At 46.5% G+C, this 14,024-nt stretch overlaps 1 long non-coding RNA gene across 1 annotated transcript; it reads right to left on the bottom strand.

Moving 5' to 3' along the window:
• Positions 1–5,005: 5,005 nt before the first annotated feature.
• On the bottom strand, positions 5,006–9,305 carry LOC309713713. The gene is made up of 4 exons (XR_014278652.1): positions 9,195–9,305; positions 8,899–8,960; positions 5,816–5,881; positions 5,006–5,500 (listed from the first exon to the last, which is right to left on the bottom strand). It is a non-coding gene; the product is annotated as an uncharacterized lncRNA (long non-coding RNA).
• Between the last annotated feature and the right edge of the window lie 4,719 nt (positions 9,306–14,024).

The raw sequence follows: 14,024 nt of genomic DNA, 5'->3' as shown, positions 1-14,024 counted from the left end.
TGTAGACAGACTCCAGCTCCATGTTTAAACTATGACAGCATCATTCTCACTACTCCTGCTGTGTTATGAGTCTTTAAAAACAAAAGGGTGCGGTGTGGGCTTAATGTTGTCATTCTGCTTATTTACATGCCAGCTCATAGTCACATTTCTATAGCGGGTCTATTTTTAGTTGCAAATGTGGGTAAAATGCTCATGTTTACATTATGACAAGAGTGCGCAACAGAGCTGTGCATTAAACGAAGCACTGGAGTTTTCATAATTTAATCATTCAAATTCTTCAATGAATCATTGCAGGCTTATCATGGATTTTGGTTCTGGGCCCTTTTGACCCAGAATTTTTGAGTTTCTTGTGTTTCAGCAGAACGTTAAAAACGTGAGCCGCCCTCAAAAAACTTGGTACAGTTATACAGAAAGTTCTTAGCCCTTCAACTATCATTTTTAGAAAGATAGTCATTTGTAATGGTTTTCTACCCTAGCCTAATGACAATACTCTCTTTGTGTACACTTTCTCACTTTATGGCTCACAGTACATTGGGGACTAACACATCATTGTGGGGAAACACATGGAAAAAAACCCCAACATAGTAGTAATCCCACCATAGTTAAACAAAAGAAAACCAACAACTGCAAGCAGTTGATGATGGAGAAGCCAGTCAGCGGTGGTCCTGGGGGATGCAGCACTGAAGTCTGCTGTTCTTTTGATTACCGCCTTTGCTAGAGAGACTGAGAAACAAGAAGAGGTAAAATGATGAGGGAGGGGTTGCACATGACATCCCCAATCAACAGTCTCAGTTAATGAGGGAGCCAAGTATATCATGAAGGCATTTTACATGAAGAAAAAAAGAGCAAATATAAAGTTGGTGTTTGTTTTTGCTTGTGGTTTAGAAATGGTTGTGAAAACTGATCAACCAAACAATAAAAAAATAACCCTTTTCTTCCACCTCTGCTTTAAACTTTAAACTTAGCAGTTTATTCAGCATCAAAAATACTATAATTGGGCAGTAAAGCTGCAAGCAAATGTTAAAGTGTGAGTATGTTTTGCCTTGTGTTACATAAAACTGCATTGTGTAAAAGACAGGGTTTTTTTTAATATGCATGTGGCGGGGGCGTGGTTTGCTGGCCTGCTGCAGAGGAGGGGTGACACAGTGAGCTCTCTGGGCGGCACGGAGGCAGGGAGGCAACAGGTGTACAGGACTGTGTTAATGAGGGCGATGTCTTTTTGTGTGCCCACAGTGAGATGGAGCAGATGATGCTGGCAGAGAGATGGAGTGGCTGCGTCCAAGGCAGGTGCCAAAAACCGCAGATTATTTTCAAAATAAAAAGACACTAAGCATAACCTGTCTGTGTGTGGGTCCTGTGTCACAAGTGGTGCTGAAACCCTGGTGTGTGCTGTCATGTCGGGCCCCCCGCCGGATCAGCCTGCCGCTCACCCCACCGGCCCGCCCGCCACCCAGCCTGCCGCCCAGCCACCTGTCCAGCCATTGCAGATTCTGGGGCAGATGATGCAGGATCTGGCTGCTATGTCCGTGCGCCAGGCGGCGGCCCAGGACCAACAGCTGGCTTTGCTTCACCAGCAAGCGGCTCAGCAGACGGCGGCGCTGCAACAGTTGCTGGGGGTTCCGGCCGTGCCCTGCCTGCTGTCTGTGACGCTGCACCAGATGGGTGATGGGGAGGATCCCCTGACGTTTCTGGAGACGTTCCAGGCCATGGCGCTTGCCTGCCGGTTGCCTGTAAAGGAGTGGGCTCCCAGGCTGCTGCTGCTGCTGTCCAGGGACACGCACACGGCGGCCCTCAGTCTACCCCCGGCATCCCAGACTGTGTATGCGGATGTCTGCCGGGCAGTGCTGGATCGGCTTGGGCTCACCCCGGAGGACTACCGGCGGCAGTTTTGAGTGAGCCGGATGTCGGAGGGGGAGCGGCTGTTCGCTTGGGCTCGTCAGCTGGAAGACGCGGCGGCGAGATGGTTGTGTCCAGGTCCGACGGAGGAGGAGGCACGATTGCTGAACCTGGTGGTGTTGGAGCAGTTTGTGGAGGGCCTGCCGGAAGCTACGGCTCGCTGGGTCCGCTGTCATCAGGTGCCGGACCTGACCACTGCCGTGACACTGGCGGAAGATCACCTGGTGGCGGAACCGCCGCCAGCTCCGCAAGCGTCGCGGCCGAGGGGAGGGGCCGCCTGCTGCTGCCGCCTGCTGCTGCCGCCTGCTGCTAGGAGGAGGGGAGGCATGGTCGGTTGGACGGAGAGAGCCGGTGGTTGTAGCCCAAGGAATCCATTCGCAGTGCTGCTCCCAGCCGCAAATGCTGACAGACCTGACGCCAACCCGGAGCCACGAGGAGCCGCACAAACCAGATTGCTGGAAGTGCGGACGGCCGGGACATCTGCGCCGGGACTGCCCGCTAATGGAGGTCGGTCAGGTGTTCCACGTTGCTGGGGCTCCAGCACCCGCTCCCAGTCTGGGAGGGACATACCGCATACCGGTAAGGTGTCGAGGGGGTATACGCCACGCTTTGGTGGACTGGCTGTATGCAGACCCTGCTTCACCAAAGCTTGGTTCGCCCTGGGGCATTGTTGGAAGCAGAGTAGGTGGAGTTGAAATGTGTGCATGGGGATATTCAGAAGTACCCGGTTGTGTCGCTGCTGCTGAAATTCAGGGGCAAAACGCATAGAGTGAAGGCGGCAGTTGGCCCGTGCCTGTCGCATTGGATCTGCCGGGGTTCCACAGCTTATTGGGGCAGTACACGGGGATGCGATCGCAGTCTGTAAATTTGTGTAACGTTTGCGCAGCGCTCAGCGGTGATGCGGGGTCGACTGACACGGACTCTGGGGGGGAGGAGGTGGCAGGGACTTCTACAGAAGCCTCACTGCCTCCCGTTGTGCACCCCACGGAAGATTTTCCACTAGAGCAGTCTCGGGACGACACCCTACGCTCAGCCTATGACCAAGTGATGGATATTGATGGTCGCTTGGTGCGCCCTGACGCTGCGCGAACTGACCCTCATTTCCAATTGCGGAACGATCGGCTTTATCGAGTGAGCCGCGACACTCTCACTAATGAGATCCGCACCCAGTTGTTGGTGCCGCAAAGCCGCCAGGAAACGATTTTCCAGGCGGCTCATTCGAACCCCATGGCAGGGCATTTAGGTTGTGAGAAAACTCTGGAGCGCATAATGGCCTGATTCTATTGACCGCTGGTGTGCGTTGTGCCCAGAATGCCAGCTGGTTAACCAGCCGACCATGCCGAAAGTGCCGTTGCGCCCATTACCACTGATGGAGATCCCATTTGATCGCATTGGCATGGATCTCATCGGGCCATTTCACCGGAGTGCACGCGGCTATCGCTTTGTATTGGTCTTGGTGGATTACGCAATGCGATACCTGGAAGCAGTGCCGCTGCGCACCATTTCAGCAAAGAGCGTGGCGCAGGCACTGTTACAGGTCATCTACCGAGTCGGCATTCCAAAAGAAATACTGACTGACCAGGGCACGTCATTCATGTCGCGCACATTGCGGGAACTACTACTATTACTGGGCATTAAATCTATTCGGACCAGTGTCTACCACCCTCAGACTGACGGGCTGGTAGAGAGGCTGAATAAGACTTTAAAGTCCGTGATTCGTAAGTTTCTTCTTAAGGATGAATGAAATTGGGATCGCTGGCGGCTCACGGCCAACCCAAAGAAGTGTGCTGTTGGAGGTACAGTATCAGGGGGGCACTTGGGGGGCACGAGGTGCGCCCGCAAGTGGAGAAGACGGCAGCTATCGCGTCCTGCCCGCACCCCAAGACCAAAAAGGAGGTGAGGCAGTTCCTGGGGCTGGCAGGCTACTATCGCAGGTTCATTCCGGGGTTTGCGGACCTGACTAGCCCCTTGACCGATCTCACCCGAAAAGGTGCCCCAGATCTGGTCCAGTGGTCGGAGCAGTGCCAGGCGGCGTTTGTTAGGTTTTGTATTGTTGATTGTCATTTATGCTTAGAAATATTTAACCATATATGCTTAGAGGTTAGATGCTTAGATGAACTGTTGGATTTTTCAGACCAGCAGGTTAAGGGAAGTCGTTTATGGGGCCCCACACACACACACACACACACACACACACACACACACACACACACACCCGTTTCTTGGGTTAGAGGGACAATTTCTGAAATTTTTGGCAAATCAGACTGGACATAGGGCTATGGGGACACCGGGTTCCAGAGGTGCTAGAGCTACAATATGCATATCAAAAATCATGAAAAAAATCAGCAAACCTATACACAACTTAAAATTTAAACATTTTCTTTGCTCGACTGAGATATAAAAAAGGCTATTTTTTCAGACATTCTGGTGGTTTGTAGAGACTTTTCTGTAGCTCGGTCTATAAGGACAGTCTGGTGTACAAGGTCAGTGATGTCATCATACATATACACAAAGTATAGTCTGTTCTGAAGGGACACATGGTGTGTAAAGCCAGTCTACTGTACACACACACACTGATTAAATCTGGTTTAAAAGGACACATGGTGTGTAAAGCCAGTTCACTGTACATATACTCACACATGCACTAAGTATAACCTTCTTAGAAAAGAAGGTGTATTATAAGACTGTGACTGATACATCATTATAGTAAAATTGAATAAATTTGCTTAGGCTGCTGCCCCTGCGACCCGGCCTCGGATAAGCAGTTGAAGATGGATGGATGGATGAATAAATTAAAAAATAATAAAAAGACTATATTTTGGTTTTCTCTGATGAGCATTACAATCTGACATACAAGCTTACATAAAACACCACAGATCATATCTGTTGTGATCTACTAACAGGTGGTCAAAGTGTCATTAAAACAACTAGAAGCATAACACAACAGTGCTTGCATCAACTAGAACAAACTATGTATTATAGAGTTTTTCATTGTCCTGAAGAAACTGGCACTGAGTGGCTGACCAATAAAACAGCACCTTTGCACACCAGGGGTGAGTCGGGCTGACACCATGACTTATACATAAGACTTATATCAACACACAACACATTTGTTGAATTACTGAATTATATTTAATATAACCAACTCAATAATCAATTCCTTAAAAGGACAGCATTGTAACAATTATTGAAGGAAAATAAAAGTGAATCCTGGCATTAAAAGACTCAGGCTAACCACACATCAAAACAAAACACTGCCTGTGAGCACAGTGAAGTCAACTACATACTTTTTGAATGGAGAACACTAACCTTGAAATCAGGCCCAGAAAGGTAAAGGCTCAGACTGTCAAAAAGTGCATTTAGTGTTTAACATTTTTTTTTTTTTTTTTTTTAAAGGCCAGTCCTCTGTTGCGCACAAAATCTCAAATGTTTTGAATAGATCTCGTCTCCAAGATAGGTTGTTCCTTTTCTTTGCACTTCAGACACTGCTGGTTGGTGACAGTGATACCGTTTTCAATAAAAGGCTTCATATGTTTCATCACCGCTCCTATCTCCTCCTCAGACCATGGTCTCTTCACACACCGCCTTGATGAAACACGTAAACCTGTTCAATAAAACAAAACAAATATGAAGTTTAAAAAGATCATGTGAGATGCACTTGTAGGTAGAGATGGTGTTCAAAACTGTGAAAACAAGCTGGTACTTGTCTAAACAAATTGTGTGTGATAATAAATAGACTGTAGACCTGATAAAATTTAAAGTTTGATTGTTTTCATTAACATGATAGTTCATCACACTGCTTGGTAAACACAAAATACATTCAGCTTCTTTATATGTTATATAATGTCTAACCACATGATGTTGGTGTTAACTGCACATAGTGCCTAGTGATGGACATGGCATCTGATTTATATCATACCTTTAGTAACTGAGTCAGGGACAGGAGGTGAACCAGAAGTCACACAGGCATCATTCCCCTGGTCATCTAAAAAATATTGCACAGTATAAATGTATGGGCTTAAAGAGGCTTTCTGCCTACCAATCAAACACCATGAGCACAGAGGGGACAATGACAGCCAGTTCTATTATACTAACTATACACATGGCAATGCTGCTGAACTGGATGAAGTCAACAATACCTTGGGTAATAAGTTTACTGGGAAATGATGTAGATTTTGCACAGGCCAAATCTTGCTTGGCCAAAACTGATGAAGCATCAAAATACTAGTCATAAAGCATTAGTGTCACAATTAGGAATGGAACAACTAACAATCGACCATGTAAAAATGTACTGATGGTTAGTAATATTGTTCTATACACAATCCCAGGTTATCGTAATCAGCATAGTAGTGTTAATAGTAAAGTCTGATTTCATTTTTAATGCAATGAAAAACAGAGATGCAAGTGGCATTAATGAAACAAGAGAGCATCGTTATCATACGTGATGTGCGCTGTTAAAATACGTTACTGCACATTTCACTGGATTTGTCTCTGAACAAGACTAACTCACAGATCCCAGCTCATTACATAAGATATGTTGGGCAAACTTTGAGTACAGCATTGAAAATGTACCTTGAGCTGCAGTCTCGGAGAAGTGAGGCAAATCAGAAGTAATATTATATATATATATATATATATATATACATATATATATATATATATATATATATATTGCGAGTTCTCACACTTAGAAATCATGGAGGGCTCTGAAATTTTCATCATAGGTACATGTCCACTGTGAGAGACATAATCTAAAAGAAAATTCCGGCAATCACAATGTATGATTTTATAACAAGTTTTTTGTATATTTCTTTGTAAAATAAGTATTTGAACACTTGAGTCAAACTATATTAATATTGCCTTTGTTAACAATTGCAGCGGCCAAACAGTTCCTGTAGTTCTTCACCAGGTTTGCACACATTGCAGAAGGTCTTTTGACCCACTCCTCCACACAGATCTTCTGTAGATCTGTCATGTTTTGGGCCAACACAGACTTTTAACTCCATCCACAGATTTTCTATTGGACTGAGGTCTGGAGACTAGTGAGGCCACTCCAGAACCTTGAAATGCCTCTTACGGAGCCACTCTTTGGTTTTCCTGGCTGAGTGCTTCAGGTCTTTGTCTTGTTGAAAGACCCAGCCAGAACCCATCTTCAATGCTCTGACTGAGGGAAGGACGTTTTGGCCCAAAATCTCACAATCCATGTCCCCGTTTATCTTCTCCTTAATACAGTGCAGTCGTCCTGTCCCCTGTGCAGAAAAACAGCCCAGAGCATGATGTTTCCACCCTCATGCTTCACTGTAGGATGGTATTATTGGGATGAGACTCATCCTTCTTCTTCCTCCAAACCCCAACAATGGAGTTTAGACCAAAAAGTTTTATTTTGGTCTCATCTGACCACAGGACTTTCTCCCATGACTCTGCCAGGGACCATCTGGATGATCCAAACTTCAGACGGGCCTGGACATGGGTTGGCTTAAGAAGGGGAACCTTCAGTGTGATGAATGATTTTAAACCATGACGTCTCAGTGTATTACTGATAGTAGCCTTGCCAACGGTGGTCCCAGCTCTCTTCAGGTCATTGACCAGCTCGTCCCGTGTAGTTCTGGGCTGATTCTTCACCTTTCTTAGCATCACTGACACCCCACGAGCTGAGATCTTACGTGGGGCTCCAGTCCGAGGAAGACATTAGCCTCTTCCATTCAGGGGCGCCTGCAGGAGTCTTGCAGAGGGTACGCACAGTCACCTGCACGCGCTCCATCGCGCACACGCACATGCGTGCACGCGCACTGTCGCGCACCGAGCTGCTTGGCAGTGGCTCTGGAGCCCTTTCCAGCTTTGTGAAGGTCTAAAGTTTTGTCTCTTGTGTCGTTGGAAAGCTCTTTGGTTTTACTCATGTTGCTGCAACACTTTTGACAGATTGTGGGGTGCACATGTGTCTTTATAAAAGCTAACGGCATCAAACAGGTGCTGCTAAATTAGAATCATGAGCAGAGTGTAGTTGGACTGTTTAAAAGCAGAATAACAGGTATTTGAGGGTCAGAAATCTGCATGATAAGCAAGTGTTCAAATACTTATTTTAAGCAGTAATATACAAAAATATTTTAATAAAATCATACATTATCATTTCCGGAATTTTCTTTTAGATTCTGTCTCTCACAGTGGACATGTACCAACGCTGAAAATTTCAGATCCCTCCATGATTTCTAAGTGGGAGAACTTGCAAAATAGCAAATACTTACTTTCCTCACTGTAAATGGTATTAACTACACAGCAAAGTACAAACAGAACTGCAATAACAACCAGAAGGGATGCTTGCGATCTTTAGCTGGGTATGACAAGTAGAACAAATATTGCAAACATCTGGCAGCTACAGTGGAAATGTATTTAATCCACTACGAGTGGTCTTTTCTAACCAGTGTCCCCTCAACCCATGTGTTTTTCTGAGTATGCCAAACACTGGAGATGAAACAGTGAAAGACTCAGTTTGAGCTCAGATGTCAGGACAGTGTTCTCACATACCTTGAGTTTGTCTGTGTCAGACACACACACATAGTTAAGCATTTTCTGTTTCACCTTCAGTTAAATACAGTTCTAACTCTCACCCTAACTGCAAGGAAACAGAGTGATTAACCCTTACCTAGTTAAGTGAAGCCAAAGTAAGACAATACTAAGAAGCTAAAGTGACTGTGAGTAAAAGGTGCATGTATATGCCTGACACAGAAAAACCCAAGGTTTTCAAGGACACTGTCCATCAGCCTCATAATGACATCTGAGCTCAAACTGATGCTTTCACTGTTTCACCTCCAGTGTGTGGCCACTCAGTAAAACACACTTGTTAAGGGGACACTGTGGTTAGAAAAGACCTCCTGTTCTAAATAGAGGACATTTCCACCACCGCTGCCAGATGTTTGCTAAAATACTCAAAATGGAGTTTCGTGTAAACACCATAACACTTCTAACCATTGGTCAATTTTAAAACAAAGGTCAATTTCAACTCACCTCACAAGCAGAGTCGTTAGGCACAGCTCTGGATGATTGTGGCACCTCTTTCGATTTGCTCTCTGTACAAGGGAACACAAGGAGATTCAGTGCTTGACTTTCGTTAAGTCAAAAAAAACACATCTACGCATAACGCAATCAATTCACATCCCTGACTGTTACAATTCTACTCAAAATATCCATCAAGACACTATAGAATCATCAGAAATGTCCCAATACTGGCACATTTTTCATGCAGCAAACCTTCAGGCATGTCATGCATTGCCAGAAGTTAACAACATTTACTCAAAACTGACCACTGGTAAGTTCTTCTGAGAACGCTTGGGGTGACAACTCCTGATACTGGACACCAACTTCACCAATTAACTCTTTCAGAGAAGAAGTGCCACGCTGACCTCCAACAGAATGCACCTAAAAAGATGCAAAGATGAACAAGCATCAATGGTACAGTGTCCATCTGATCAAGAGGGACACTCTCTGTCAAACCTTAAAACACCCAAATGATGTTGAGAGGGAAATGCACTGTTTTTTTTTTTTTTTTGTTTTTTTTTGTTTTTTTTTGCGGGGGAAAGAAGGGGAGAAAGAAAGAGGGAAAGAGAAACAGCTGAGAAGAGGGACGGGGGAGAAGGGCAAAAGACAAAAACCAACAGAACGGGCAGAGAAAAAAAATGCATATATCAATCACCTGGATCACCTGCTGAGAAAGAAAAAAGAAAGCAAGCAGAAGAGAACAAGAGTAATAGAATAAACAACATCACAATGATATATGGGAATATGACAGTAAATACTAAATGTTAAACATTATTGTGCAGCACATAAGATCAACAGAACACAGTGTGCTTTGAGGTAGGAGCCAAAAAGGGTGTAGTTTGTGGGTGTGATCACCCGTGTGTACACCTGTGAGCATGGACGCGCTTGTTTTTTGTTTTTTTAAAAGGTTCCTTCATGTAATAATCTGCTAGAGGGTGTGGGGGGGCCACAGCCCCGTCCTCCAGGGCGTGAAGCAGGTGTGGAGGAGATCAAAACTCCAGACATCCAGAGGCCCCCAGAACACAAGAGACCAAGGAAGACCAACAGAGGGGCAGCTGCGCCACTGTCCCGGAAAGAGCTGAGGAGAGTCCCAGATGAGGGCTCACTCAGCAGCCGCGGAGCAGAAGCCAGGGGGAGTTGCAGTGACGCGCCCGTGAGCTCCGCCGGCAGCCAGCTGCGCCTGAGTGACCGAGCCCCAGGCCGAGAGGCCGGGGGCACCCCACCTCCGAAGTGGCCCGAGCGAGCCCCAGGCTCCAGGCCCCGATAAGCGGCCGCCAAGGAGTGAGCCGGTGTGTACCTGGACGCCCATCCCCGGACACAAAGAACCACCAACGCACCGATGTCTGAGGGGGTCCGCCACTGGCAGGGGAAGTGGTGGTAGGGGGAGATAGGCCTCCAAACCTTGGAGGGCCTGAGATGTCCCCAGAGAGGTGGCGCCTGACACCCAACCTGACATATAGACACAGACATACAGGCACACACAGATACAAACATCCATTCCCACCCTCATGCTCTCATATGCACTTACTCCACACTCAACCAACGTGGAGACAGACATAAAGAGACGTTGTACACACGATCACACTCCCCAAGCGTACTCTACAAACCGGGTCTAGGTGCCCTCGCCCCTGGAGGGGGGAACTGCACCCAGACCCAGGTGGTGTTTCCCTTTTCCCTGCGGTGGGGGGAGGCAGACCGCCCCGACTCCGCAGCAGCAGGAAGGCTCCACACTCCAGACCGCAGTCGGACGGCCAACTCCTCCTCCTAGCCCCCCTGCTCCAGCAGGTCGCAGAGAACGGGGGTGAGAGAAGACTCCAAACCTCCCTCCACCCGCTCATTGTAATGTTGATGCATGTGTGTTCTAAGGTGCATTTAAAACCCAGGAGGGCATGGAGCTACCTGCCAGAGAGCAGCAGGTAAGCGCATGGTCCCTCCTGCTAGCCCTCAATGTCTACGTGTATTTAAAATTGAGAGGTGGGCAACGATGCCAGGGGTGGGGTGTACACCCTGATGGTACTTTGGACTCCGTGTATCGTGCCCACCCCCAAGATCCTATGTGTAATGAGAGTGTGAGTAATGTGAATGTCTAAGTTGTGGGATAAAATTGAGGCAGAGGCAGCCAGAAGGGGACAGAGGGGGGGGTAGCCTCCTCTGCACCCTGGTGACATACCCCTACTCCAAGGCCCTGCATGTGTGGGTGGTTGTGGTGGAGCGGGAAGAGGGAGGCAGCTGGAGATGGGGAGGGAAGGAAGGGAGGGGCAAGTGACCCCTCCCTGGGGCCAGCTCCCCCGCTGACCCCAGTAGGCACCCCCATACTCCGCGACCCGCCAGGGAAAGGGGGCCCAGGCCCATCCAGACCGGGCCCAGTGCAGCAGCGCCGCCCGGCCCCACAGAGCCCGGGACAGTCCACCCAACCCCACCACAGAGAAAACTGCACCCACCCCACCATCCACTCATCTTCCAGACTACATAAGACAATAAACACCCAGGCTGAGATCTTCCTCCACCTCTCCTGTATCTCCCCCTCCTGCAGAGGGAGCTCCTGAGGAGAGGAAAGCTCCTGCAAGATGTGACAATCTCCCCCACCAGTTGAAGAGCCCCCCAGGTGGCTCGACGCACCGGCAGCACCCTGCTCCAGGGCTGGGCCCCCATGCACCCACCCGCCCACAACCCCGGCAACACACCAACCAGGACCCAAGCCCCCGAGGCCCAGTCCGGGCCCCAGCCCAGAGACGGAGCGCCCCCAGAACCTCACGCCCATCCCGGACCCACCCAGGGCCAGCCAGGCTACCAGGTCAGTAACCCACGTCCGTCAGCACAGACCCTCCCCTAGCCCCGCTGCACGCAGCCGCGAGGAAACAGTCACCGGAGAGCCAACAGAGCCCCTAACCGGACATGACCGCTACCCCGGGTTGAGCCCCCCAAGGAAGATGCCTCCGGGGAACCCCCCGACGCCCTAAGCCTGTCCCTACCCCCACACCAATCACAACAGTGAAGGCGGGACCAAACTATGACCCCCCCACCCCCACTAGGTGATGGAGCTGATCAAAGGAGCCCAGAGCAATTGATCTGATGTGGTGGCAGAGGCTGTATCAAGACTAATGTAATCTAATAGATAATTTCTATATTGGTTAGAATTAAGATTATTTTTATTTTTCCAGTTCATGAGGACTGTTTTCTTGGCTATGCATAGGGCAGTGAAGATCATATGGGCTATATTCTTTTCTGAAGTGACATTATCTAAGCTGCCCAACAAACACACTAAGGGGGAAGTTGGAATGTTACATTTCAGACACTTCGATAAGTCTTCACATATCTCGCGCCAAAACTTCTGAACTGGTGGACAGAACCAAAGAGCGTGGATATAATTGTCCGGTGAATTGGTTTGGCAGTGTGAGCAGTTGTTGGTAGACGTAAAGCCCATCTTGAACATCCGATGACCTGTATAGTGTACTCTATGTAATATTTTGTATTGAATTAATTGAAGACTGGGATTTCTAATTAGATGAAAGGTTTTTAAGCAAATCTGAGACCAGAAGTTTAGGTCTAAGTTAACTGATAAATCCGCTTCCCATTTTGCAATAGGAAGTGATATTGATTCATCTGTTTTAGAAAGCATTCTGTATATTTTCGATAGTAATTTGGGGGGTTTAAGAGTAAGAAATTGAACCACACTTGGTGGTGTTTGTAGTTCAACTTGACCCGGTTTAAATTTCTTTTTTACTATGGATTTAATTTGTTGATATTCTAAAAATCTTTTCTTGTTGATCCCATATTGTGTAACTAGTCCGTCAAATGAAATAAATTCTGTTCCTTCTAGTATATGTTCTAAATATTTGATTCCTTTATCACTCCAATCTGAAAAGTTTATCATATTATTGTTTTGTAATATGTCAGGGTTGTTCCAGATAGGTGTACGTTTGCATGGGATTAATGAAGACGCCGTCAATTTTAGAAACTCCCACCATGCTGTCAGAGAAGAGCTGATGTTGATGCTTTTAAAGCATTCATGTCGTTGGATGTTTGAGCTGATAAATGGTAGGTCTGAGATCTCTAGATTATTGCAGAGTGCTTGTTCTACATCTAGCCAAGGTTCATCTAAGAGGGTGTGTTTTAGCCATCCTGAGATAAACTGAAGCCTGTTGGCTAAGAAGTAGTGCTGAAAGTTAGGCAGTTCTAGTCCTCCTTTATCCTTGGTCTTTTGTAGTGTTTTTAAGCTTATACGTGGGGGTTTATTTTTCCAAAGGAATTTGGACATACATGAATCTAGAGATCTGAACCAATCTTGTGGCGATTTAGTTGGGATCATTGAGAATAAATAATTTATTTTTGGTAAGACCATCATTTTTATAGCGGCAACCCTTCCCATGAGTGATATGGGTAGACATTTCCATCTAGCCAAATCATCTTCTACCTTCTTTAAAAGTGGGATATGGTTTAATTTAGTTAGATCTGCAAGCTTGGGAGAAACATTAATACCTAAATATTTTATATTTCCCGATTGCAGTGGTGTAGAAGAGGAATTATGGAAGGAGCAATTAATCGGTAGGACTGTAGATTTTGACCAGTTAATTGAGTAATCTGATATTCTTGCAAAAGAGTTTATCAATTCAATCACCCCAGAGATATTGGTTTGTGAATTTTGGAGAAAGAGTAACACATCATCCGCATAAAGGCTGATTTTATGTTCCAAGTTTTTGCATTTTATGCCCTTAATTACTGAATTCTGTCTATTTGCTGCTGCTAGTGGTTCAATAAAAATTGCAAATAGTGAAGGGGAGAGTGGGCATCCCTGCCTGGTGCCCCTCAAGAGACAGAAGCTGGAGGATGTCTGGTCATTTGTTCTAACACAAGCTGTTGGGGAATTATATAATATTTTTAACCAGTTTATGAAAGAGGATCCAAAACCAAATTTGTGTAAAGTTGCAAATAGAAATTTCCAGTTAACTCTGTCAAATGCTTTTTCTGCGTCTAAAGAGAATATTGTAGTTTCTAGGTTTTTACTGTATGAGTAGTCTATTAAATTAAGTAATCTACGTGTATTTGTTGATGAGTGCCTACCTTTTATGAAACCAGTTTGGTCAGGATGAATTAAG

This window comes from Aulonocara stuartgranti, assembly GCF_965226115.1.
Source record: "Aulonocara stuartgranti genome assembly, chromosome: 9".
In the NCBI taxonomy this organism is placed as follows: domain Eukaryota; kingdom Metazoa; phylum Chordata; class Actinopteri; order Cichliformes; family Cichlidae; genus Aulonocara; species Aulonocara stuartgranti.
The sequence above is the reverse complement of the archived record's forward strand: the minus strand, read 5'-3'. Positions and strand labels throughout refer to the sequence as shown.